Source organism: Aquarana catesbeiana, linkage group LG02 (genome assembly GCF_042186555.1).
Source record: "Aquarana catesbeiana isolate 2022-GZ linkage group LG02, ASM4218655v1, whole genome shotgun sequence".
Classification (NCBI taxonomy): domain Eukaryota; kingdom Metazoa; phylum Chordata; class Amphibia; order Anura; family Ranidae; genus Aquarana; species Aquarana catesbeiana.
In genome coordinates this window covers 219,084,951-219,111,896 of record NC_133325.1, presented here as the reverse complement: position 1 = coordinate 219,111,896, position 26,946 = coordinate 219,084,951, and the positions used below count along the sequence as shown (strand labels likewise).

General features: G+C 42.0%; 1 protein-coding gene across 1 annotated transcript in view; it reads left to right on the top strand.

Annotated features, from left to right (window-relative positions):
* DIAPH3 (diaphanous related formin 3) overlaps nt 1-26,946 on the top strand; it is a 1,160,230-nt gene that overhangs the window by 486,451 nt on the left and 646,833 nt on the right. The window lies entirely within an intron of this gene.

Sequence of the window (26,946 nt, the reverse complement as noted above, 5' to 3'; positions counted from 1 at the left end):
ATGGGAAATGTAGTTCCAAAACATCTGGGGTGCCAAGGTTCGCCATCACTGGACTATAGCCTGCCAGGCTTTTCTGTCCTCCACTGCCTCCCGGAGCTTGCTTAACTTCATGTTCATTATTTCGATGATGCTATCTATCCATTTTGTTTTCTGTCGACCTCCTTTTTCCTTCCATGTTTTCCAGCATCAATGTCTTTTCCAATGAGTCCTCTCTTTGTATTAGATGGCCAAAGTGTTTGAGTTTCAACTTTAGCAGTGGTCTCAAACTGGTGGCCCTCCAGCTGTTGCAAAACTACAACTCCCATGAGGCATTGCAAGGCGGACAGTTACAAGCATTACACCCTCAGGCAGATGCATGATGGGACTTGCAGTTCTGCAACAGCTGGAGGGCCACCAGTTTGAGACCCCTGAGCTTTAGGATCTGTCCTTCCAGTGAATATTCAGGGCTGATTTCCTTCAAGATTGACTCGTTTGCTTTTCTTGCCGTCCAAGGGACTTTCACGAGTCTTCTCCAACACCATAGTTCAAAAGTATCAATTCTTCAGCGTTCAGCCTTCCTTATGGTCCAGCTTTCACAGCCATAGGATACTACTGGGAATACCATAGCTTTGACTATACGGCACTTTGCTTTTTATAATGTTATCTAGGTTTGCCATTGCTTTCCTCCCAAGAAGCAAGCATCTCTTAATTTCATGGCTACAGTCTCCGTCTGCCGTGATCGTGGAGCCTAGGAAGATAAAATCTGTCACTGTTTCCATTACTTCTCCTATTTGCCAAGGAGTGATGGACCAGTTGCCATGATCTTAGTTTTCTTAGTGTTGAATTTCAGGCCAGCTTTTGCGCTCTCCTCTTTCACCTTCATTAAGAGACTCTTTAGTTCTTCACTTTCTGCCATTAGGGTGGTATCGTCTGCATATCTAAGGTTGTTGAGCTTAATTCCGGCTTGTGATTCGTTGATCCTGGCATTTTGCATGATGTACTCTGCATATAAGTTAAATAAGTAGGGTGAAAATATACATCCTTGCTGCACTCCTTTCTCAATTTTGAACCAGTCAGTTGTTCCATGTCCTGTAATGCAAGTATATACCATATTTATTGGGGTATAACATGCACCTTAATTTTAAGAGGGAAGTTTCAGGAAAAAAGCTAAAATTTTAAATAAAGAATTTTGAAGCAAAATAAGGGTCAGTGCCCATTAATGCAGCCTGATCAGTGCCCATCTGCAGCCTCACCATTGCCCATCATTGCAGTCTCGCCATTGCCGGATTACACAGAGGGATCTCCTGTTCACTCTGTGTTTACAGGCACACACAGTCCCGCCTCCTTGACTGTCTCATATAATAGACAGAACACCGATCCATGAGGCGGGACTGTGTGTGACTGCGAGCGCGGAGCAAACAGGAGATCCCTCTGTGTAATCCGATGGTGCTTTCCCCTCCGAGGCAGCTCAATATCTGTGTATAACACGCACACATGATTTTCTCTCTATTTTTAAGGGGGGAAAAGTGCATGTTATATGCCGATAGATACGGTAGTTCTTATGACGTGTTTATTATTTTTAAACAAAAAATAAATAAACAAGACTTTAATATCACTTACAGAACAGCTGTCATAAAGTCCTGCAGATTCTGCAATGCCAGGGACCACTTTTTAGTTCTTTATTCATTGTTTAGTCCCTGTTATACATATTTATTAAAACAGTAGTTAACCACAGTTGTCGAAAAAAAAAAAAAATCCCCTGCATCGCATATTAGCACATTATGAGAGACCTGAAATCAAAGCCCTCCTGTGTCGCGCTGTTACTGCTTAGAAGGCTTCCATCTTCCCCCGGTCTTCCTTTCGGGTTTGCTGCCTCCAGTTACATGAGTGGCCTGGGGCGATGACATCCCTCCCGCACATGCTGCCATTTATGGCACAGGCTCTAAAGGTCTGGCACTGTATGCCGGATCTTCAGAGTGCAGGCGCCAATGACGAATATCTCCTAAACAGGCCAAGTATAGGAGGTATTCAAAGTACCTATAAATAAGCCTTATAGGCTTACCTGTAGGTACAAGTGGTATAGCATGTCTGTGACACAATGGGGATTATTTACTAACACTGGAGAGTCAAAACCTGGTGCAGCTGTGCATGGTAGCCAATCAGCTTCTATCTTTAGCTTGTTCAATTAAACTTTGACAAGAAAAACAAAAAAAAATGGAAGCTGATTGTTTTCTCTGCAGAGCTCCACTAGATTGTGCACTCTCCTGTTTAGTAATTCAACCCCAATATATTACACCCTGCTTGCACAATTAAACTGAGAACATGTTACACACACCCCCTTGCTAGGCTTTTACTACCTGCAAAGGTACTTCCCATACAGAGAAAGAGCTTGGGGCAGAGACAGTTACTATAACTGTGAAGGCAAAGAGAGGGGCTAGGTTGGAAGGGAGCAGATGATGATCTGTGAGAACAAACACCTGGCATCCCTTCAGCTGTGCAGACTCCTTTCTTGGCTGGATAAAGACAACATTGTAGCACTGTCAGTACTTTTTACTGACCGCTTGCTGAACATCATCCTCCTTAAGGCCCCCCTCACACTGGGGCGGTGGGGGCGTCGGCGGTACAACAGCGCTATTTTTAGCGCTGCTGTACCGTCGTTCTTGCAGCGGTATTCGGCCGCTAGCGGTGTGGTTTTAACCCCCGCTGGCGGCCGAAAAAGGGTTAAAATCCCTCGTACAGCGCGGCTATAGCCGCGGTATAGCCGCGCTGTCCCATTGATTTCAATGGGCAGGAGCGGTTTAGGAGCGGTGAATACACCGCTCCTTCACCGCTCCAAAGAAGCGGTTTGCAGGACTTTTTTCGCTGTCCTGCCAGCGCACCGCTTCAGTGTGAAAGCCCTCGGGCTTTCACACTGAACAAACAGCGGAGGCTGTTTAGGGGCGGTTTGCAGGCGGTATTTTTAGCGCAATACCGCCTGCAAACCGCCGCAGTGTGAAAGGGGCCTTAGCCTACAGCTCTGTAGCTGAATTTAGCCACAAATGGCCAGAGGTGACCAGAAGAGAAAAATAATATAAAGAAAAAAATATTACAGAGAATTGATTTTTAATATAGAATTTTTGAGAGCCCACTAACACCTTTGTGACCAAGTGCAGTGCTTTAACATGCATTACATTACAGGCTGCCTGTTAATTTAAATGTGGACTTGTGCCATTTTTGCCAGTGCAGAACAGCAGTTCATAATTGTGATAGGGTATTAATATTGTCACTTTTTTATTAAAAAAAAAAAAAATCATTACAAATCTGTAAAGACTCAGAGTCAGTGCCTAGTCTTATAGAATTTAATGAGCGTATATTTATGCCCACAACTCTTTTCTTTCTGCAGTCCACGTAGTTAACAACAAAATGCAGGAGGTCTAACTGCACATTCTGCCATGTCCTCTTCATCAGAGACATTTCAGATTTGCTATTGCTACCCCAAAACATTGCACAGTTTGTTTCTTAGCCTTAGTCTACCAGAAGACAAAACATTTTGAAACTGCAGAATTCATTTACATTTTTAGATAAATCCGGAGGTCTCTGGAAAGAAAATTGCTCGATACCCCCATCAATACATTCAGTGTTGATGGGGGAATCCCTACTGTGATTGCTGCTAGTGGCTATAATAGCCGCAAGCAATAATCACATGTAAAATCTGACAGGTTGGTTGTAATGTATATCTCTTGGGTATGCCCAACACATCATCACCCAGCTTAATGGGAAATTACTTTTTAGTTATATTTGACTAGGATGATCAGCCTGCAATATCCTTCTTAATATGAGTTGTATATCTGTAACAAAATGCTGTTAAAGCGGTAGTAATGGCATTAAAAACAAAAAAGACTGCATACTATGAACGACTTACCTTAGAACAAAGCCCTCCAGCAGCACACTGTCACCATTGCAGAGGCTTCCATCTTCACCCGGTCTTCCTTCTGAGGTTGGGGACTCTGGCTGTCTGACTGGACAAGCCATGATAACATCACTTCCATGCGTGCGGGATTCTCGACTGTGACATCACCAGCTGCTGCTCACTAGGACAGTGGTTCTCAACTCCAGTCCTCGGGACCCACCAACAGGCCAGATTTTAAGTATTACCTTGGGGAGATGCAGACTAGAATACTGCAATCACTGAGCAGCAAGTGATATCACCTGTGATGTATTTCAGCTATCTTGCAAACCTGGCCTGTTGGTGGGTCCTGAGGACTGGAGTTGAGAACCACTGCACTAGGATATCTCCTAAACAGTGCGCGTTTAGGAGATATTCATTTTAATTACAGGTAAGCTTTATTACAAGCTTACCTGTAGGTCATAATTTAAAAAAAAAAAAAAAAAGGTTTACTAGCACTTTAAGCGTTCCAAACTTTCTAAATGATGCAGTAGCATGTGTTTTTATATAGTTTGTCTAATATTATTGAAACTGAAAATCATGTCAAATAAAAAAAAAATGCCAAGACTGCACAAACACATAAGTTGAAAAGTGGAGTCCCCAAGGTGAACTCATTTTTTTTTTGCCACAATTTTTCTGAAATGAAGAAAGGTGTGTTTGGTCTTTTAAAAGCCGCCCACTAAAGTCAAGTGCAGCATTTTATTAGTGAAGTATTCCCTGGAGGATGAAATTGGACTGAATGCAATGAGTAGATGATCATGGCTTTCAATAATTGCCCCCCCCCCCCCCCCCAAAAAAAAAAAAAGAAAGCAAACAAAACAATTATTGGTGGTTTTAGCAATAGCCACAACACAGCAAAGCCGCCTCCTCTCCACCTGCTATAGTGGTCTGCCTTCCTCTCATGCAAGAAACCACAACCCACAAGACAAATAAGCCAATGTACCTTGTTGGCTCACTGACTTTTTCTCCCTTTCCCAGCCTTGAGTCCCAAGATGGTGCTGGCTCACACCTCTGTAGTGCAGATCCCCCTATAGACATGGAAGCCTCCTCTATGTCAGAGTCACTGCCTAGGGACAGGGCAAAATGTTCAGCACCATCTGCTTCTGTATCTCTAAGTCACAGAGCTCTTGTAAGCAAAAAGCATCTCAATTCTGACAGCACAGATAATAATGATGGGGGAAAACACTAGCGAGCACACAATAAAGCACATGCTTCTCTCTCTCCAAAGGAACCTGCAGAGAGACATTCTTAAATCGGTCTCTCATATTCAAGTCCAAGTGGATGATGTTGGTGACTATACCGACTGAATAGAGCGCTAGGTTAGTGAATTTTCGGCTTCTTACAGTGAGCTTGTGGATGGCCCCCATAATCAGAGGAAAGGCAACGTATCACTGCTAGGTTAGCTGACCTGGAGGATTGTTCCCATAGGAACAACATTAAAATTAGAGGCATCCCAGAGTCAGTTTGTGGCTTCTGATCTGACAACATACTTGCAACAGTTCTTTAAGGTCTTGGTCCAAACATCCTTTCAAGATTGTATGATCCACTGAGCTCATAGCTTCTTTAAGCTGTCACACACTCCAGCGCTGGGCTGCACCACGTGAGGTGCTAGCCCATATGCATTTCTTTCATGACAAAGAAGATATTATAGAAGCAGCCAACAAGGTATCCCTTTTTCAGAAGCCTTATGCACAACTTGCAATATATGCAGCCATCTCTACTGTCACTGAAAAGGAAGGAATTTGATCCTATTCCAAAAATCTTTTTTAGAGGTCTATGCTTTGGAAATAAGCCCCATCCTAAAAGTGTGATGTCCTATGTGTGCAAGAGACACACTTTTTCAAGCTTTAAAGTTCCCAAATGTCAACATTTTAAATTCCCTCATGTTTTATTTGCTAATGCAGACTTTAAGCATAAAGGGATGATGATCTGATGATCATAATAAGGGACACAGTTGCCTTCCAACTTCATAATTTGAAATTAGAACTAGTATACTTTTGCCTTGGAAACTCTACTACTCTTTTCAACCCACTGTTCAAGAATGTCTGATCCTACTCTACTAAGGAATGCACATATACCTTTATTAGTTGTCTTTTTTATTAAACTCTCAACCCATGAGAAAAGAAAGCATATGGGACAAGACTCAGCTACTTTCCCAAATTTGAATCCTCACATCTTGAAGTAAATTTAAGTTTGACCCCCTTCTCCTAGTTACGCTACAAAACCAACTTCAAGCTCATTTTCCACAATTTTCTGAGATTGTTTGTTAAAAGGTTTGCATCTCAATTTCTACTCTGTGTAACAAATCTGGGGCACTCCTTGCAAAGCAGTTTAACTGCAGAGTGACCAAATCCAAAATCCCCTGTCAGTACTTCATTAATATTACATACACATAAACACTTGGGAAGTGTTGGCTTCCCCAATTCTCAGGCTTACTATCAGGCTACACTGTTGGACCAACTTCCCTACTGGTTCTCTTGCCAGGGGGACAATTTGTGGTCAGAAATGAAACGTGAGGTCACCCAATGACTCTGATGATGGCTTCTTGATTACATCATATACCCCTTGCCCCAGAATATCCGACTATACAAGGTGTTGAGCTTGGGTGTCTACAAAAGATTTGTAGCATTTGTTTATGAATCTATCTGGCCTGGGGACTTGTGTAAAGGTAGAGCTGCAAATGCCTAAAGACTACCTTTGGTGAGAAGGCTCTGTATCCGTTCAGGAGTCAAAATGGGTAGGCGCACAGCATCTAAACATTGTTGTATAACTTCTAATGTAGGAGGGGGAGAAGCTGGAAAGTCATGCAGGTGTCCTCATAGAAATCAACATTTGAACCCGTGGCTTATTTTTCTGCTGTTTGACCACACACAGTTTGTATAGTGGTCTATTGTGACCTAATACCACACTACCATTGGCCCTTAACTACTCTGTAGGATTTTGAGTTACCCTTGTTGGTAATGTCTCACATACATGAGTTGGTGACCTTATCCTGTAAAGAGACAGTCCTTATGTTGCACAACAACAAGGTTGTCCCGAGGCCTAAAGCCTTTTTTCTCCCTAAGCTGATTTCTTTCTTCTACCTCAGCCAGGACATTGTCCTCCTTTTCTTATGTCCTGCTTAAAAAAATGGCAAAGGACTTTCTCTTGACCATCTTGGCATGGTATGGACTGTGAGAGTTTACCTCTCAGCTATAGCCTCTTTTTGAGATGGGATTCCTCCTTTTTCCACAGGGGACATCCTCATTATTGCTGAACCATTGCAAGGTGTATTAAACAATCATCATTCAAACCAATAGTCTAAAGTATAAGGTCCTCCCCCTACTTGTTAAAGTGGTCATATACCCCTGAAATGAAAACTGAACAAAACATAAACTTGCCTCAATCTATAGCATCCCCCATCCCCCTTCCCCAGCACACAGTATGTGACTGCCTCAGCTATGCCTGTTTCTCTGTGCGGGTAAGAAGAGGGGAGGGTGTGTCTTTTGCCTTCCCTCAGGTCTCAGATTACACTCAATTCTTTGCTCTGCAGTGTGTGACATCAGATCCCTGCTCCCTATCACCTAAAAGCTGAGAAATACCCTTTGTTCTGTGTACAATATTCTGTAGAGAAGAGAGGGCTACAAATAAACAGGTACAACCTATGTAGGATGATTTAATTCTTCACCGTATGTAATCTGAGGCTAGCTACTTCAGTGGGCTTATGTAAGAATTTAAGGTACGTACTACCAGATCTGTTAGTGCTTCATAGGCTTTTCAGCAGCATTCATATGTTTTAGATTTACAGGCTGCCCTTGGGTCTTCTGTTCACAAGTTTGTTATGTTTTACAAGGTGGATGATGCTCAGGGCTCATTTGATGCCAGTTTTGGGCATAAAGTGCTACAAGTTGGGTTCCGTTGAGGCTCTTCTTGACCTGTTTGTTTTGTGGGCCTTTTGGCATTGTTTGCTGTATTGCCCACTCCTTGGTGGAACTGCTTTTGGATGTCCCATCTCTATAACTAAGATCCTGTGTTTTATACTGTGTAATTAGGGACATTTTAATTTTTTACTTAACCAGTAAAATCCTTGTTCTGGAGTACAGTACAGGATACTGCTCACTCACCTCTTTCGTTATGATCTCCCTATTACTTTTCAGTGAATAGATGCAGGAACTGACTCTCTGGCCAAGTCCCTCCCACCAACCCCATAATTCCCTGAGGGAGAGAAGTAAAGAGGCGCCAAATAATGGGTTTGCTCAAGTTTCGGGAATGTGTGACACACAAAGTACAGGACTCAGGAGTGAATAACACACAAGGTCCAGTTGTGCATATCGTACAGTGCTGAGGAGTGCATATCACACAGGATGTCTCATGTGCTGCTGGCTACTGTTTTAGTTGAAAGCTGAAGTCCTTTGTCCCCTGTGATAAGTCTTCTGCCTTTGACAGGTCCCTCAGCTCTATTAACCCCAAGCACTGGCAGATCACAGCTGCAGGAGAATGTGTGTTGGGATTTAAAATAAAACAGTAACAACAGGGGCACTTCTTGTTGAATGGAAGGAATGTGTGTTCCTGTTCCACAAATGAGACTGCCAGACGGATACAGACTACACCTCTTCTTCACCCCCACCCCACTTCACAGCCCCCCCCCCCCCCCCACACACACACACACCTTCCTTTACAGCTCAGCTTTTTTCCCTCTATCTTCTAATCACCTCTTCTTCCCCCTGTCTGCAGCTTACCTATTCTCCCCCTGTCTACAGCCTACCTCTGTACCCTTGCCCACAGCTAAAGTCTGTGCCCCTGTACACAGTTCACCTCTGCACCCCCAACCACATATTATTTCTTCCCCCTTCCACATTTCATTGTTGCACCCCCATCTACTGCTCACTCGGAAACCAAAGCTCTCACCTCTGCAATCCCCATCGTTTGCTTCTGCGCCCCCGTTCCGCCAACAACTATATTACCTCTACACAAATCCCCACCCCTCCACAGCAGCATCATTGCTCATATTTGGGGTTGTGTATGGCAATGACATTAGCATCACCCCACATGTATCAGCACACAATAGTTATGTAACCAGCCAACATATCCCAGATAGCAAGCAATTGTGCTGCAAGTTTGAAAATGACTTGCTAAGCTATTGCTAGACTTGACCAGGCTTCACAAGTTTGTTGCCCAATTGCAGCAAGTCCGCATTGCATGTCTCCAGATAAGGTTTCTTTGCAAACTTTCTGCAAGTCTTTTGCAAGTTCTGCTTGTTATATTGTGCAACAGTCATCCCAACACAGGGGTCACTGTGGGTGAATTTTCATGCTAGACTTGCAGAGCTCTTGCTGTAGACTCGTGTATAATAGCCAGGCAGTCTTACCAAGATGAATTGCAACTCAAGAGTTAGGTGTACTTTGGAATCTCAGGATAGATTTTCATTTGGGTGATATTAAATAGCACAACACTACTTCCCCTCAGTGTATTTAAAGAGAATCATCAGTCTGTAGAAGGAAAATTAAATCAACCGCTACAAATACTGTAGCTGCTGGCTTTTTTATAATAGGACACTTACCGTTCCAGGGATCCAGCGTCATCTTCACCTGGGCCGGTTCATACAGGTGAGGGGAGGGGATTTCCAATGGAATCGCCTAAGCGACCACAGAAGTGGGGGCTGGTACCTGCCCAAACTTGGTACCCGATCCACCCCCCCCAAACAAATAAACCTCCAATACTGTCAAAAGGTGGGGATTTTTAAAAGCAGAATTTCCCATTAATGGTGAATGTTCACTTTAACATCACAAAATATCACATATCTTCAATTCATAAGCAGTTTGAAATTTGATTGTTTCACATCTGTACAAATGAGTGATGCATATTGCACAAACATATTGTGGTTAAAAGCCTGTATTGTGCTAATCTATTTAAAAAGGTGCTGCTGTGCTTATAACTCAGATTACCATTTGACATGCCCTCCAATCTCTGTTTTATCACATAATGTGCCTCCAGTTGTTGTCTCAACCAATTATTGATATACCTGTCATAAAGTGAACTTAATGTCAAGGAAACAAGCTTTGTAACTCTATGACAAAGGTTAACCATGAGCAGCTATTCCTCTTACATTTCCTTCTGTATAAGAATTTGAATGGGTAAACATAATGTGGTGTGTTCACATTATAAATAGATGAATAAATCATCTCAAATGTATATTTATTAAGATCACTTTACAAAGATAAGAAATTATACTTCAGTCGCTTTAATGTGTATTTTATCTATAAGTGCATCTCCTAGATCATTCTCTCAAGTAATGGACCTCATCCACATGGCTGCTACTTGGAGACGGATTTAGAGACCGCTTTAGAGCATGCCCTAATTGCATCTGAAAGAGGAAGTAAACCCTGGTGGGTTTTTCTTCCTTTCTTCTTCCCTGCAAAGTAAAGGCATAATGTGCTTGTATGCAAACAAAGCATGCGTGCGGGAGCCGCCGGTCACGGCACACTCGCCCAAAGAAACTGGCTGCCGTTCCTTCAGAATACATGCGCCGATGACATCATCGGCACAGTAAATATCTCCTGAACGGCACATGTTTTAGGAGATATTTACAGTACCCATAAGTAAGTCTTATGGCCCGTACACACGGTCGGATTTTCCGATGGAAAATGCCCGATCGGAGCGTGTTGTCGGAAAGTCCGACCGTGTGTGGGCTCCATCGGACATTTTCCATCGGATTTTCCGACACACAAAGTTGGAGAGCAGGAGATAAAATTTTCCGACAACAAAATCCGTTGTCGGAAATTCCGATCGTGTGTACACAAATCCGACGGACAAAGTGCCACGCATGCTCAGAATAAATAAAGAGATGAAAGCTATTGGCCACTGCCCCGTTTATAGTCCCGACGTACGTGTTTTACGTCACCGCGTTCAGAACGATCAGATTTTCCGACAACTTTGTGTGACCGTGTGTATGCAAGACAAGTTTGAGCCAACATCCGTCGGAAGAAATCCATGGATTTTGTTGTCGGAATGTCCGAACAAAGTCCGACCGTGTGTACGCCCTATAATTCTAGGTTTACCTATAGGTACAACTTCCCCATGGAGGTTTACAACCTCTTGAATGTATATTGATGATCACTGTGAAGTTGCGGCATAATAACCAGTGCAAAAGCCTTTGCCCAATGCGAGCCAATCTGATTCAAATGAATGGTGCACATACTTTTAAAGATTTAAAGACTTTTTGTCTGACTATAACATCATGCCTTGGCATCTTGCATATCCAGTTAGTGAACCATATCAGGACTCTTTAATGATAATACTTTGTTCCCTTTCCGAAAATAAATACATTGTGATAGATGCAATAAACTTAAAGTATATTGACTGGGTATTGACTTGCCCCCTAAAGGAAATGAAGACTGTAGCTTATCAGTTTTCTTGTGACATCATCACACACGGAGGCCGCTGTGCGCATTCACACTCTCATCGTACTCCACTAGGCTGCATTGTTGGTATGGGTGGCACTACACTTTAGCAGCAGACTACTGCAGCTCTCGAGATGAACAAATCATTACCTTCTATACATCCAGGGGAGTGATTGGTGGTCCTGATATTCTGGGTGGTTGCTGCTGGGCGGATTGCTGAGCTCTGGTGAGCTACGTTTGACTGGCTGTAATGCTTGGATCCTATGAGGACCAAGGCAATTTTCTATTTATTACTCAAAACAGCCACAATACCTGAGTACCGCTTGCAGGACTATGGCCTAGTCCCTATAATTACTGGCTGTACAGTTGCCAAGAGATTTCCCCCTCCATTTTTGCATCAGCCTACAGATGTATGGTGGAGTAGATATACACCTATGGATTTTTAATTACAAGCTGGACACCCCATGTTGTGTTCAGCTTGCTGCTTTTTTTTATCCAATATTTACATCTACAACCCCTGGCAAAAAGTATGGTTGTATGGTTCATTCAATTGTTTAATTGTGTGGAAAAAAATAATCACAGACATGCCTCACAACTATTTTCATTTAACATTCCAACCTTCTGGCTTTAGGAAACACTTAAAAAAAAAAAGAAAAGAAAGAAAACTGTAGTCAATTGCAACTGTTTTTGCAAATCAACAAAGGAAAAATATATGGAATCACTCAATCCTGAGGAAAATATTATGGAATCACTGTGTACTTTGCAGTTCTTAAACACACCTCTGCATCAGATTACATCTGCTAATTAGCCTGCAGTTAAAAAAAGAGTGCTTGCACACCTTGGTGAGCTGTTGCACCAGCCTGATTGACAAAAATAATGGCTCCAACAGGAGAGATTTCAAGAAGGTAAATCATCACGGAATGTTGCAAAATATGTTGGTTGTTCCCAGTCAGCTTTGTCTAAAATCTGGACCAAGTACAAATCAAATGGGAAGGTTGTTAAAAGGAAGCATACTGGTAGACATCAACGCGTCAAGATATAAAGCTTAAAGAGGAAGTAAACTTCCTCTGCAGACTTTTACCTATAGGCATACTGTATAGGCATTACAGTGCATGCAGCCAGTGACATCACTGGCGCATGCACTCTGAAGGAACAGCCCACGTGTGCCGTTCCTTCTGAGCCCGTGCTGTGAACGGCAGCTCTGTTGCCAATCACAGCGCCAGGGCCCAGGAGAAGCTCCAGAAAACATTTTCTTGCTGTTTTTTTTCTTTTTTTTTTCTTTAAAGTGGATGTAATCCTGATTTCATATCTTGGAGCACTGTAAAGGACACAGGCCACCCTCCTTCCCTACTTTTTCATCATTTAATTTGCATTGCTTGCTACAAAACTGGAGTGGTGTAGGGTTATAATGAAGGTGCCCCATCTTAATGTTTTGCACACTGGCACTTATAGTATACCAAACCCAATTGTTATAGAATTCAGACTTCACGATCACATTGCATGTATAGAAATGGCCTAAGTCTTCACCAAAATGGTTTTACAGGGATTGCTAGAATGCTTTGTTATGCATAGTGTCCATATCCAAGAAGTAGCACCCAGCTTGAAAAGTGAGTCTGTATCTACTTATAACCTCTAAAGGACAAGTTCTTATAAACTTAATTCTTTACTGCCAGTTCACACAGGGGCAACACGACTTGTAGGTCGACTCACCGAGGCGACCTGCAAACGACTTCAGTGGCGACTTGCAAAACGACTTCTGTATAGAAGTCAATGCAAGTCGCCTGATGTCGCCCCAAAAATACTACAGGAACTTTTTGCTAAGTCGGAGTGACTTGCGTCGCTCCTATTAGAACGGTTACATAGTACAGAACGGGACGCGACTTGTCAGGCGGCTAAGTCGCCTGACAAGTCGCCCCTGTGTGAACCGGGGCTTAAAGACACGATGTGCTGAAAATAATAACAAACTTAAAGCGGGAGACGACGACCAATCTTTTTTTTTTTTTTTTTTTTTTTTTAGGTCATTGAGACACTTTGCTAACCCCAAAATAATACTCACAGTTTGGGTGTAATATTTCCACCTCTGTCTGTTTTCGTACTGAAGAATAACTTAAAAAATGTGATGCTGGCTGTTTCCATCTTGCTTGTGGGCATGTGAAGCCCACAAGCATTGATTTCCTGGATGCGGTGAATGCTATTCGTTCACAGCTTGTTCACGCGCATGATCATTGTTTCCACACTGAATCTTGGGAAGCCTGACACTAAGCTCCCAGGAGACAGTGCGGAGCCGGGGAAAGGCAATAAAAACGCCTACTCCCATGGGAGGAGAGACAGGAAGTGCCACAATAAAGTACAATATAAAGGTAATTACAGCGATAAAAAAAAATTTCGTGCGGAATTTGAACATCTATGCAATTAACTGAAGGGGGTAAGATTAAGTTAAAAATTTGAGTGGAACCCCGCTTTAAAAAAAAAAAAAATCTTTTAAGCTGAATCCTTATTTGTACATTTTGATACATCTGCTTCACAAAAACTGTAATACAGTATGCCATTGTATGTAGAATTATGTATTTCTTCAAAGTATACATGTCACAGGGAAGGCAAGCCCACTCCCAGTGTCCATGGTGTCATTGCTTTGTCCTATTACTTCCCTTTTCTCATATTAAGTTTAACTGCTTGCCACCCGCCCACCGTCAAATGGAGGTAATCGGCAGAGTGTGTGGCGAGGAGAGCCGATCAGCGGCATCTCCGCGCAGGGGGATATCTAGGAATGTAATCAGGGCACTGATCATCAGTGCCCTGATTACAATATAGCAATATAGTGTCACCAATGCTAGCAATCACTGCCCACCAGTGGCACCAATCAGTGCCATTGACGATGCCAGTCAGTGCCCATCACTGTCGTCGATCAATGCCCATCAGTAGCACCCATCAGTGCCGCCTATCAGTGCTCATCAGTGCCACCTATCAGTGCCCATAAGTGCGGCATATTAGTGTCTCATCAGTGCCACCTAATCGGTGCCCATAAGTGCCGCCACATCAGTGCCCATAAGTGCCACCTCATCAATGGCCACCCGTTCAGCCTATCAGTGCCCATTATTGCCGCCTCATCAGCGCATATCAGTGAAGGCGAATAATTACTTTTAATTAATTAATTAATTAATTACCTACAAAATTTACTGACAGAAAAAAAGTAAAAAAAAAAAAAAAACATTTTTTTCCCAAAATGTTTGGTCTTTTTATTTTTTTTGTAAAAAAACCCCAGCAATGATTAAATACCATCAAAAGAAAGTTCTATTTGTGTGAAGAAAATGCTAAAAAAAAATTGGTTACAGTAAAACACTAACACATAATTGTTATTCAAAGTGTGACAGCGCTGAAAGCTGAAAAAATGGTTTTGCTGGGAAGGGGGTGTAAGTGCCCTGTAGGCAAGTGGTTAAAGAATATATTACCCCAACATTTCATATTCCTGATATGTGTCTGTTGTACCGTGTACTTGTATTAAAGAAAAAAATATATATACATATCCATGTCCTGTTCTCTTTGGATGAATTATTTTGTGTGAAATGCCTGGTGATCCTGCTTACATATTTCGTACTGACCATGCTAGGCATGGAAGCACATCCATCCAGGTGTCTTTTTTTGCTGTGCTTGGAAAACATTCTGCCTATGCTCCAACAATGCCTATGCTTCCTCTAATCTGGTCTCTCGCTAGCGCTCCTGGCTCTTCCCCTCTGCTTTCTATGGGGGTTCATTCATGCGGGCTCCCTTCTAAGCCTCGCTGTGTGCGTCTAGTGACACTGACCGTGGGGCTTGGCCTTGCTCCCCACCCAATCTTTACTGAATTTGATTGACAGAAGCAGGAGCCAATGACTCCCGCTACCTCATTAAAGCCCAAGAGACTAGGAACTGAGGGGAGAGAAGAGCCGCAGACGTGTATCGTACTGGATCGAATGAGGGCTCAGGTGAGTAAAGGGAGGTGAGGTGAGGGGAGATAGAAATGCGTAAACATGTTTTGCCTGAATGCAAAGAATAAGGTAAAAAAAAAAGTTTAAGCTTTACAACCACTTTAAACTGAATGTGTTGTTTTACAAGGTAAAGGTTCACTTTACCTTATACTTTAGGTGTTCTTGTGTTTGCCGTTTAGTAAATACTAAGTAGCACAGTGAGTTTTTAAACTGGGTATTTAGAAGGCGCAATCACACTGTATTTGGTATAGCTTGTAACAATTATCAACAGGACTCTTAGTGCCAGTTCACACTGGGGCGGCTTCAAAGTCGCCCGACTCTGAAGCCACCCAGTACAGCGCAACTTCAGCGCAGCTTGCAAACAGCTTCTGTAATATAAGTCAATGCAAGCCGCTCCGAAGGCAACCCCAAAAGGTACAGGAACCTTTTTCTAAGTCGGAGCTACTTGAGTTTCTCCGATTAGAATGATTCCATTGTACTGCATGGAGCGCGACTTGTCAGGCGGCTAAGCCTCAGTGTGAACTGAGCCTAAAGCAATTTCCTTTTTTTGTCTACAAAAGATAGGGTTGCCTTCTCAGCAAAATAGTATTGTTGCAATCTTGATGAGCACTGGGAGTTTTTACAGACTGATTTTCTTATGAGATCTACTTGTATGTAGCCAGCCAATCTGTCATTTTATAATAATACTTAATCTCAAACTTGAAGATGTTGATGATGTTATAGAATTGTAAGTGGACTATTGGTGCTTCTATTTTGTGTTAAGGTTTTTATTGGAGTCTATTAACACAATGGAGAGCCAGTACACATATTAGCATTCCTAAACCACTCAGGCGTGTTCCAGCTGATATCAGCTTATACAGTATGCTAGCATTCAAAGCAATAAGCAAGTAATGGGACAGTGCTGAAGATGGCAGTTTAACCTCTTGCCGACCAGCTCACGCCGGTACATGTCGGCAGACTGGCACGGTTGGACGAAACTCCGTATGGGTACATCTTCCCCTTTTAAGAGCTGCCAGAAGGCGCAAGGGACCCGATGCGTTTGGCCGGCGGGCGGGATCATGTGCATGAGAGCCAGCATGGGGATTTGTATGTGTAAACACACAATCTCCTGTTCTGACAGGGGAGAGGAGACACATTGTTTGTTCCTATTAAGTAGGAACAATGATATGTCTCCTCCCCCAGTCAGTGCCATCCCCCACAATTAGAACACATGTAGGGAACACACATTTAACCACTTGATCGCCCCTTAGTGTTAACCCCTTCCCTGCCAGTGACATTTACACAGTAATCATTGCATATTTATAGCACTGTTCGCTGTATAAATGTCAATGGTCCCAAAAATGTGTCAAAAGTGTCCAATCTGTCCGTTACAATACTGCTAAAAATCGCAGATCACCGCCATTACTAGTAAAAAAAAAATAATAAAAATGCCATAAATCTTTTCAATAGTTTGTAGACGCTATAACTTTTGCACAAACCAATCAATATACGCTTATTGCAAATTTTTTTACCAAAAATATGTAGAAGAATATATATTGGCCTAAACTGATGAAGAAATTAGTTTTTTAAAAACATGTTTGGGGATAAAACATATTGTTTTTTGTTTTTTTTTCAAAATTAACGCTCTTTTTTTGTTTATAGCACAAAAAATAAAAACCGTAGAAGTGATCAAATAACACCAAAAGAAAGCTCTATTTGTTGGAAAAAAAGGACACACATTTTGTTTGGGTACAGCATTGCATGACCGTACAATTTTTAGTTAAATCGACACAGTGCCAAATTGTTAAAAGTGCTCTGGTCAGGAAGGGGGTAAAATCTTCCGTGGCTGAAGTGGTTTAGGATTATTTCATACAGACATGACTGCATCATGTCTTCTACTAGATTGTATTGCTAAATTGATGGTTAAAACTTTTCCTGATTGGGCTGCCCATAGCCACAAAAGAAAAGTCTAACCTGATCCAATATTCCAGTGTTTGGACTAATTAGTTATGAATTATTCTGCATCATATAACTTTTTTATTTTACTTGTTCAAAAGCTTTATTATGTATTGCTGCTATACTCTTGTACATACTTTATTAATAACTATGCTTGTTACTGCATTTGTGTTTGCTTTCTCTTTATTAAAAGAATTACAACCACAGCCTTCAAATAAAGAGAGCAGTAAGTGTCTGTGTCATGAGCAGTGTGTTAGTTCTGCTGTTCCTCTTCAGTATTAGTTGCCTGCTTCTACACGTAACTACATTGCTTTTAGTCCATAGCTGGATATTGGTCACATAAATTCTGAGGTGTGCTTTCCGTTCCTTTATAGCTGCAGTAGCATTAGCTCATTTGACTTGCAATTTTAGCACATCCCATAAAGTACCGTAGGATGCTTGCACACAGATTCTGAATTATTAAAAAATAAAAGTAGATGTGTGGTAGATAAAAAAAAAAAGTGTCTCTGTTTTGAAGCACCCATTGTACAATGTTACTGAATATATTGCAACATTCATATGTGTCTGAAAGAGGCAATTAGTTACAGAGTTTGTGATGCTGGAAGTTGGAGTCACAGACCAGCTATTCTGTTATTGAACAGCCATGATTACGGAAAATAGAACCTAGGAACATAATGTTTTTACAGGACATGATTACATATGATAGGTTATAGAGACTGTACAAGTAGAACGCCAGAAATGCAACTAAATACCTAACTGAAATGGGATACCTGAGCCTACTAGTGTAGCAAATAGTTAATAATAAGCAGCTAACACACCAAATTAGATAAATAGCAAAAAGTAACACGAAAACAGAAAGTGTAGCGCTATGAAATAGTGGGCTGTAAGCACAAATGGCACCAGAAAACCTTAAACAGTGAATGGGAATAAAAATGCTATTAACATTCATAGAAAGTGAAAATGTTGATGACAACACAAATAATAAAAAAAGCTCAATCTGTATATAACACACATAGAAAGTGACAATATTTTTGATAACACAGGCAGTAGTGCAAAAAGCTCAGTGTATAAATAGTCCCAGTCAATATATATAGAGTTATCAAACTCAACAACAAGGAACTCCAATGTGGAAAAACGTGTCTCTATATATAGTCCCAGTTTATATATTTAGAATTAACATACTCAGCAGCAAGAAACCCCAATGTGGGAAAACATATCTATCCATATATTAAGATATGTGACTGTGAGGAAACCACCACCGTGAGAAGGGGAGGCTTACCGGAATGTTTGAACACGCCAGAACGTATGTTCTGCGTGTCAAACGGGCTTGTATTGTGGTAAATAAACTCTGGAGCTGTCAATTTCCTAGACCGGAGATTATCTGTTTGCAAGCCAATAGGAACGCATGGGAAGTAACCTCTCATGTAGACCGATGCTCAGAAATCCATGTAGAATGGTGAAGGAGAAAACAATAGGGGACATAGTGTAATTCCGTAAATAAAAGTAAAATGTTTAATAAAATTAAGAACACTCACATGGTTGTAGGTAAAAGAGCGCTTGTACAGAATCAATGAGCAGCAGTGGAGACATTACCGACGCGTTTCGTCTCCAAGGACATCGTCTGGGGTGTCTCTCCACTGCTGCACTCCACAAATTTATAAGCAATGTGACCCCCATCATGAAAATCAAGTCCACAAGCGTTTGCAGCGTGTTGTCACGAATACTTCCTGTTTCCTAAGATGGCGTCCCGGCGTGCGTTCCATAGCACGTTATGGACAATATGGAGGTGCGTTTCAAGCTTCATCTTGTCTGCCAATCAGAAGGGAACCATAGCTAAAAATGGGGAGGGGCCGACTCAACGTGGACACCCCCTCTTCAATATGCAATGCAGGAACGTAAGTGCGCATGTGGTGACATCACACACCCGGACAAATCAACGGGCGTGCGTGTAAATGAAGGGGGGACGGTCTGAAGACAGGCACGTCAGTGTGCGGTCCACGTCCCCGGCTGGCGTGCGTTCCACGTCATACATCCCGCATCATAGACTCGCGCAACTGCGCAAATTTTACATCATGCGCAGTGTTCCCTCACCACTGTCAACGTGATGAGGTTAAGCACATTAACGTGTTAAACAACATGTACGTGGCACGGCAAGTGTGCATACAGCAAAACCGGAAACAGGAAATGGTGAAATTGGCATTATGGCAGTAAGGGGGACACACGGTCTCAACATGTATAAATAAGTTATAAATGTAAAAACTACGTACATAAATAATACAGAAAAAAGAGGAGGGGAAAGAAGGATGACACATAAATGTCATCCCCTATCTCCTCCCACGATTATTATGTTAACAAGTATATATATATACCGAAAATTCCAATATGAACACAAAAATGTATCTCATTGTGTCAGTTCAAATGACAAAAATAATGATTATTATAAATGGACAACTAGACATAACAGACACACCATCTCTGTAACAACTTTATGGAAGTGTAAATAATGACTATACTAAATTAATCAAAAAATCGTTTTTATAACAAGTAAGAGAAAGATTGTAGCTGGCCACTCATGGAATGGACATTCATGTGGGGTCATGTACACACATGATACAACAATGTTACAAACAACATTAGAGGCACGAAAAAGAGAGAGATGAAGAAAATATGACCATTTCAAATATAATGTCAAGCTTTGCTAATGAAGGAATTAATATCCCAGTCTATATTCATACCAAAGGGCGAATAAGAACACAGCTCATAAATCCAGTAGGTCTCGAGTTGTGAGACCCCCCCTGGTTTTGGCCCCTCCCCTCCAAGGGGCAATATACCGGTCAATCACCAAAAAAAGTGGTTCCCTTGGGGTTACGGTCATGGTGTGACCTATAATGTCTGGGTACAGTGTGTATTGTGTCACCACTTTTAATTAAAGCAATGTGTTCCGCAACTCTCACCGAGGGTGTTTTCATTTCTACAGGAAACAATACAGAAATAGGAGGTCTTTTCCTAAGACTTAAAAATGTTATGACCTCAGAGTTACATTTACAGTGGGACATAGCATTTTTAGAACAGTATATTTCTGATCACATGGTTCCTAGAAGTCTGAGGTGAGATGTACAACCCCAACAGGGTGATTCAGATATTGACTCATGGTTTAAGTACTTAAATGAGGCCGGAATCACCTTCCTCAGTGTTCTTATTACTAAGAAAAACAACAGGTTAACGTCATTAGACAGGGAGATCAAGGAACTCGGAGATACATTTTTGTCACATAAAACCTCTCCCGAATATAATTCGCTCTCCTCTAATCTTCAGAGTTTCAGACCAAAAGAACAAGAAACTGAAAAAATACACTAGGGATGTTGGTGATTACAAAAATGGAACTGCTTTTGACTGGCAAAAACTTTTTGTTGCCAACCCAACCACAGACACTAACTCTCTTGCCCCCGTCATCTCTGGCATCTGCGCCACCCATATCTTATACTTCTGATATGAGAGTTCCGCCTCCTGTCCATTCTGCCAATATGGACAGCAGAGACTCGCGTGGGGGCAATACATTTATACAACCTAGAGTACATCATTACAGTCCTCACACAACTACTACTCCTAGGAGGGGACGAAGCCATACTAGGGGTAAAAGAGGCGGTAGAGGTCAACGGGGTGCCAACCCTTACAACACATACCATTCCAATTCTGATTACCCCTGGGATTATCATAATCATTATAGAGAGGCTTCCCCTGTTAGACATAGAGAATATTCCAATTCATACGATTCTAACCCCCGTCACTATGTGCAACCATCTGTGGCTACTTACAATAGGTTCTCCCTTCTCAGGAATACACGTGAATACTCTTTGGACCAAAGAGATACTCACAAGCAATCACCCTATAGATATAACCAAACCAATTCCAACACACATGGTCAGGTTTTTCACGTGGACCCGTTTACACGTGCAATGGGTCCAAACCCAAGAGAGGTACAAGAGGGGGGAGGAGAATACAGAGGAGAAAAAAAGAAAGCGGACTTGATGGGAGAAGGTGTATTTAATTTGAGTTCCAAAACATTCACCAAAGACGAAATGTCGGTTTTGGACAAAGGTGTTAAGTTTGCTCCACCTAAACAATTGGACAAATTTAATACCTTCATTGATATACACAAGTATATACGTAAGCTTCATATACAACGTTATCTTACGTACAACCCATATAGGAGTGGCGGCAACGCTACTACCTCTGGGACGGTACATTCAGGATTGACAAATCCATCATTGTTTAATCCACCTGTTCCTGTGGCTCCGGCCATCAATATCTTTAAGGACCTTGTACTTGCCACCAGCCAGTATCCAATATTGGCCTAAAGTCTCTGTGTCAACAGAAGGACTTAGTAATACATCCGGCTGATAAGGGAGGCGGCATAGTCATTTTGGACAAAGCGGACTTTGAACAGGAAATGCATAGGATCCTGAATGAACCCAATACGTATAAAGTATTATTTAATAATCCCACCTACACATATAAAAAAGAACTTTTGAAGATTGTTACAAAGGGTTTTGACAACAGGGTTTTGAACAAGAAAGAGAGAGAATTTTTGGTTCCTTTAGCCCCCAGAATACCAACTATTTACTATCTACCCAAAATTCACAAAGATTCCTTCCACCCCCCAGGCCGACCTATCGTGACTGGCATCAATTCTTTCACATCACGTATAGGTCAGTATATGGATTTTTACTTACAGCCCCTTGTGAAACAAATGCCATCTTACCTCAAAGATACTGTTGCCACGATCAGACTATTGGAGAGCTTAGTTATACAGGGGGACGGACTACATTATGTCTACAGCGGATGTGGCCTCCCCTATACATGTATACCACACGAGAGGGGTATTGAAGCAGTTAAGTATTTTTTAGACAAAGAACCATCCTTTGCTTCCTTTCAGTGCAAATTTATTATGGATTTGCTGCAATTTGCCACTATGCATAGCTATTTTTGGTTTAACCAACAATTTTACCTCCAACTTTGTGGAGTGGCCATGGGGGCTAAGTTTGCCCCAAGTCTTGCCAACTTATTCATGGCCAAGTGGGAGGAGGCTGTCGTCTATGCTCTGGGAAATCCGTCTTTGGTCCTTTGGGCACGTTACATAGATGACATCCTCCTCCTATGGAATGGCACTGCAGATTCATTACAGTCATTTTTTTGATTTACTTAATAGTAATGATAGGGGTATTTCCCTGACATATAATTCCAGTACTGATATGATTAATTTTCTAGATCTTCAAATTCGAATTATCAATAGATAGTTTGAGTTCCAAACCTTTTTCAAATTAACAGACAGAAATGGTTTCATCCCCATAGACAGCTGCCACCATCTGTCGTGGCTCCGGGCTGTTCCACGTAGCCAGTTTCTGCGGTTACGTAGAAATTTTACTAGCATAGAATCTTTTAAAGTACAAGCTGACATACTTAAAATCCGGCTATTGGACAAAGGATACAACCCTGCGGATGTTGACTGGGAGATTTCACGCACTATGGAAGTAGATAGAGAATCTCTACTGGCCATTAGGCCTAAACGGGATACTGACAATAGTTTCAGGTGGGCCATGATGACCTCTTTCTCCACCCAATACCGTCAGATTAAAGCCATCTTTGCCAGGCATTGGAGCATTCCAAAAAATGACCGTATCCTTAGTCCATCCTTGCCAGACCAAGCCAAAGTTGTTTTTAGAGGGGCACCTTCGTTGCGAAGCAAAATGGCTCCCAACATGATCAATCCCCCAGTACAGGTGTCGTTCTTCCATGAACTAACTGGCTTTTTTCCGTGCAGAAAGTACACAGTATGTCAACACAACCCAGGAGTTGGACGCAGGATAGTCGACTTTAGATCTTCTGTCACCAACAAACAATACCCCATCAAACATTTTTGTACTTGTGCAACCCATTACATAGTATATTTAATCACCTGCCCTTGCAGGATGCAATATGTGGGTTGCACCATCCACACGTTTTCGGTGAGAGTTGCGGAACACATTGCTTTAATTAAAAGTGGTGACACGAAACACACTGTACCCAGACATTATAGGTCACACCATGACCCTAACACCAACCCTAACATAGTCATTATTTACACTTCCATAAAGTTCTTACAGAGATGGTGTCTCTGTTATGTCTAGTTGGCCATTTATAATAATCATTATTTTTGTCATTTGAACTGACACAATGAGATACATTTTCGTGTTCATATTGGAATTTTCGGTATATATATACTTGTTAACATAATAATCGCAAGATAGGAGATTGACATTTACGGAGATAGGGGTTGACATTTATGTGTCATCCTTCTTTCCCCTCCTCTTTTTTCTGTATTATGTATGTACATAGTTTTTAAATTTATAACTTATTTATACATGTTGAGACCGTGTGTCCCCCTTACTGCCATGATGCCAATTTCACGATTTCCTGTTTCCGGTTTTGCGGTATGCGCACTTGCCGTGCCACGTACGTGTTGTTTAACACGTTTATGTGCTTAACCTCATCACGTTGACAAGAGTGAGGAACACTGCGCATGATGTAATATTTGCGCAGTTGCGTGAGTCTATGATGCGGGATGTATGACGTGGAACGCACGCCAGCCGGGGACGTGGACCGCATGCTGATGTGCTTGTCCTCAGACCGCCCCCCTTCATTTACACGCACGCCCGTTGATTTGTCTGGGTGTGTGATGTCACCACATGCACACTTACATTCCTGCATTGCATATTGACGAGAGGGTGTCCACGTTGTCGGCCCCTCCCCATTTTTAGCTTGAAACGCACCTCCATATTTGCCATAACGTGCTATGGAACGCACGCCAGGTCGCCATCTTAGGAAACCGGAAGTATTCGTGACAACACGCTGTAAACGTTTGTGGACTTGATTTTCATGATGGGGGTCACATTGCTTATAAATTTGTGTAGTGCAGCAGTGGAGAGACACCCCAGACGATGTCCTTGGAGACGAAACGCATCAGAAAGGTCTCCACTGCTGCTCATTGATTCTGTACAAGCGCTCTTTTACCTACAACCATGTGAGTGTTCTTAATTTAATTAAACATTTTTCTTTTATTTACGGAATTACACTATGTGGTAACCTTTTGTTTTCTCCTTCACCATTCTACATATATCTGTGGATTTCTGAGCATCGGTCTACATGAGAGGTTACTTTCCATGCGTTCCTATTGGCTTGCGAACAGAGAATCTCCGGTCTAGAAAATTGACAGCTCCAGAGTTTATTTACCACATTACAAGCCTGTTTGACACGCAGAACATACGTTCTGGCGTGTTCAAACATTCCGGTAAGCCTCCCCTTCTCACGGTGGTGGTTTCCTCACAATCACATATCTTAATATATGGATAGATATGTTTTCCCACATTGGGGTTTCTTGCTGCTGAGTATGTTAACTCTAAATATATAAACTGGGACTATATATAGAGACACGTTTTTCCACATTGGAGTTCCTTGTTGTTGAGTTCAATAACTCTATATATATTGACTGGGACTATTTATACACTGAGCTTTTTGCACTACTGCCTGTGTTATCAAAAATATTGTCACTTTCTATGTGTGTTATATACAGATTGAGCTTTTTTATTATTTGTGTTGTCATCAACATTTTCACTTTCTATGAATGTTAATAGCATTTTTATTCCCATTCACTGTTTAAGGTTTTTTGGTGCCATTTGTGCTTACAGCCCACTATTTCATAGCGCTACACTTTCTGTTTTCGTGATACCTGAGCCTACTCACAGTATACGTGCACATATATGCTATAATACCGTGCCTTGGGGTTTAGGAGTGCATAGAGTGTGTCAAGAAACGGAGTTCCCCTAAATGGACTTTTTAGGCAACTAATAGTGTTATAATAGAAATATACAAGAGTAATTTAATAACAATAGATTTTATTTTATTAATAATTAAACATGATTAAAATGAAACTTTGATTCATCTAAACACAGTTGGTTACTGTCACGATAACAAAGGGGTTATATGAAGAGACCTCCTTACACCCAAGGTATTGAGTGTGTAACGCACAGGTGTCAGAAGTACATACTACAGAGTGCAATGGTCAGAAATACCCCCAGTATAGATGCCTTCTCCCCCCCCCCCCGATCCACCTTCCCTGTGACAGCAAGCAGATGATCTTCTACCCGCACATGCTGTCACAACTTTAAAAACAGCATGGCCGTGTGGGACTCCGCCACATGCCAGCTCCATTCATTCACATAGTTCTGTGAATGAGTGAACTACAAGTACTGACAGCATATAGTTCTCAATGAATTGTGTGAGCGCACTCGTAGTCCAGTGATTGATTGTTCCTGCAATTCAATAACTGCATGCTTGTATCAGTGGTACAGTGCAGACAGTATTGAGAGTATGCAAGATCCTGACAATGCACCGGGTACAATGCTTTACAGACTCCAGCGTAAACAAATAAAAGCATATTTCTTTTTTATCTGCATAAAGATTTGCTATATATATATATATATATATATATATATATATGTGTGTATCTCACAAAAGTGAGTACACCCCTCACATTTTTGTAAATATTTTATTCTATTTTTTCATGTGACAACACTAAAGAAGTGACACTTTTCTACAATGTAAAGTAGTGAGTGCACAGCTTGTATAACAGTGTAAACTTTTGGTCCCCTCAAAATAACTCAACACACAGCCATTCATGTCTAAACTGCTGACAACAAAAGTGATTACACCCCTAAGTGAAAATGTCCAAATTGGGCCCAAAATGTCAATATTTTGTGTGGCCACCATTATTTTCCGGCACTGCCTTAACCCTTGGGCATGGAGTTCACCAGAGCTTCACAGGTTGCCACTGCAGTCCTCTTCCACTCCTCCGTGACGAAATCATGGAACTGGTGGATGTTAGAGACCTTGCGCTCCTCCACCTTCTGTTTGAGGATGCCCCACAGAGGCTCAATAGGGTTTAGGTCTGGAGACATGCTTGGCCAGTCCATCACCTTTACCCCCAGATTCTTTAGCAAGGCGGTGGTCATCTTGGAGGTGTGTTTGGGGTCGCTATCATGTTGGAATACTGCCCTGCGGCCCAGTCTCCGAAGGGAGGGGATCATGCTCTGCTTCAGTTTGTCACAGTACCTGTTCGCATTTATGGTTCCCTCAATGAACTGTAGCTTCCCAGTGCCGGCAGCACTCATGCAACCCCAGACTATGACACTCCCACCACCATGCTTGATTGTAGGCCAGACACACTTGTCTTTGTACTCCTCACCTGGTTGCCGCCACACATGCTTGACACCATCTGAACCAAATAAGTTTATCTTGGTCTCATCAGACCACAAGACATGGTTCCAGTAATCCATGTCCTTAGTCTGCTTGTCTTCAGTAAACTTTTTGCGGGGCTCTACTGCGCATCATCTTTAGAAGAGCCTTCCTTCTGGGACGTCAGCCATGCAGATCAATTTGATGCAGTGTGTGGCGTTTGGTCTCAGCACTGACAGGCTGACCCCCCCCCCCCACCGATTCAACCTCTGCAGCAATGCTGGCAGCACTCATACGTCTATTTCCTAAAGACTCCTGGATATGACGTTGAGCACGTGCACTCAACTTCATTGGTTGACCACGACAAGGCCTGTTCTGAGTGGAACCTGCCCTGTTAAACAACTGTATGGTCTTGGCCACTGTGCTGCAGCTCAGTTTCAGGGTCTTGGCAATCTTCTTATAGCCTAGGCCATCTTTATGTGGAGAGTTCTTT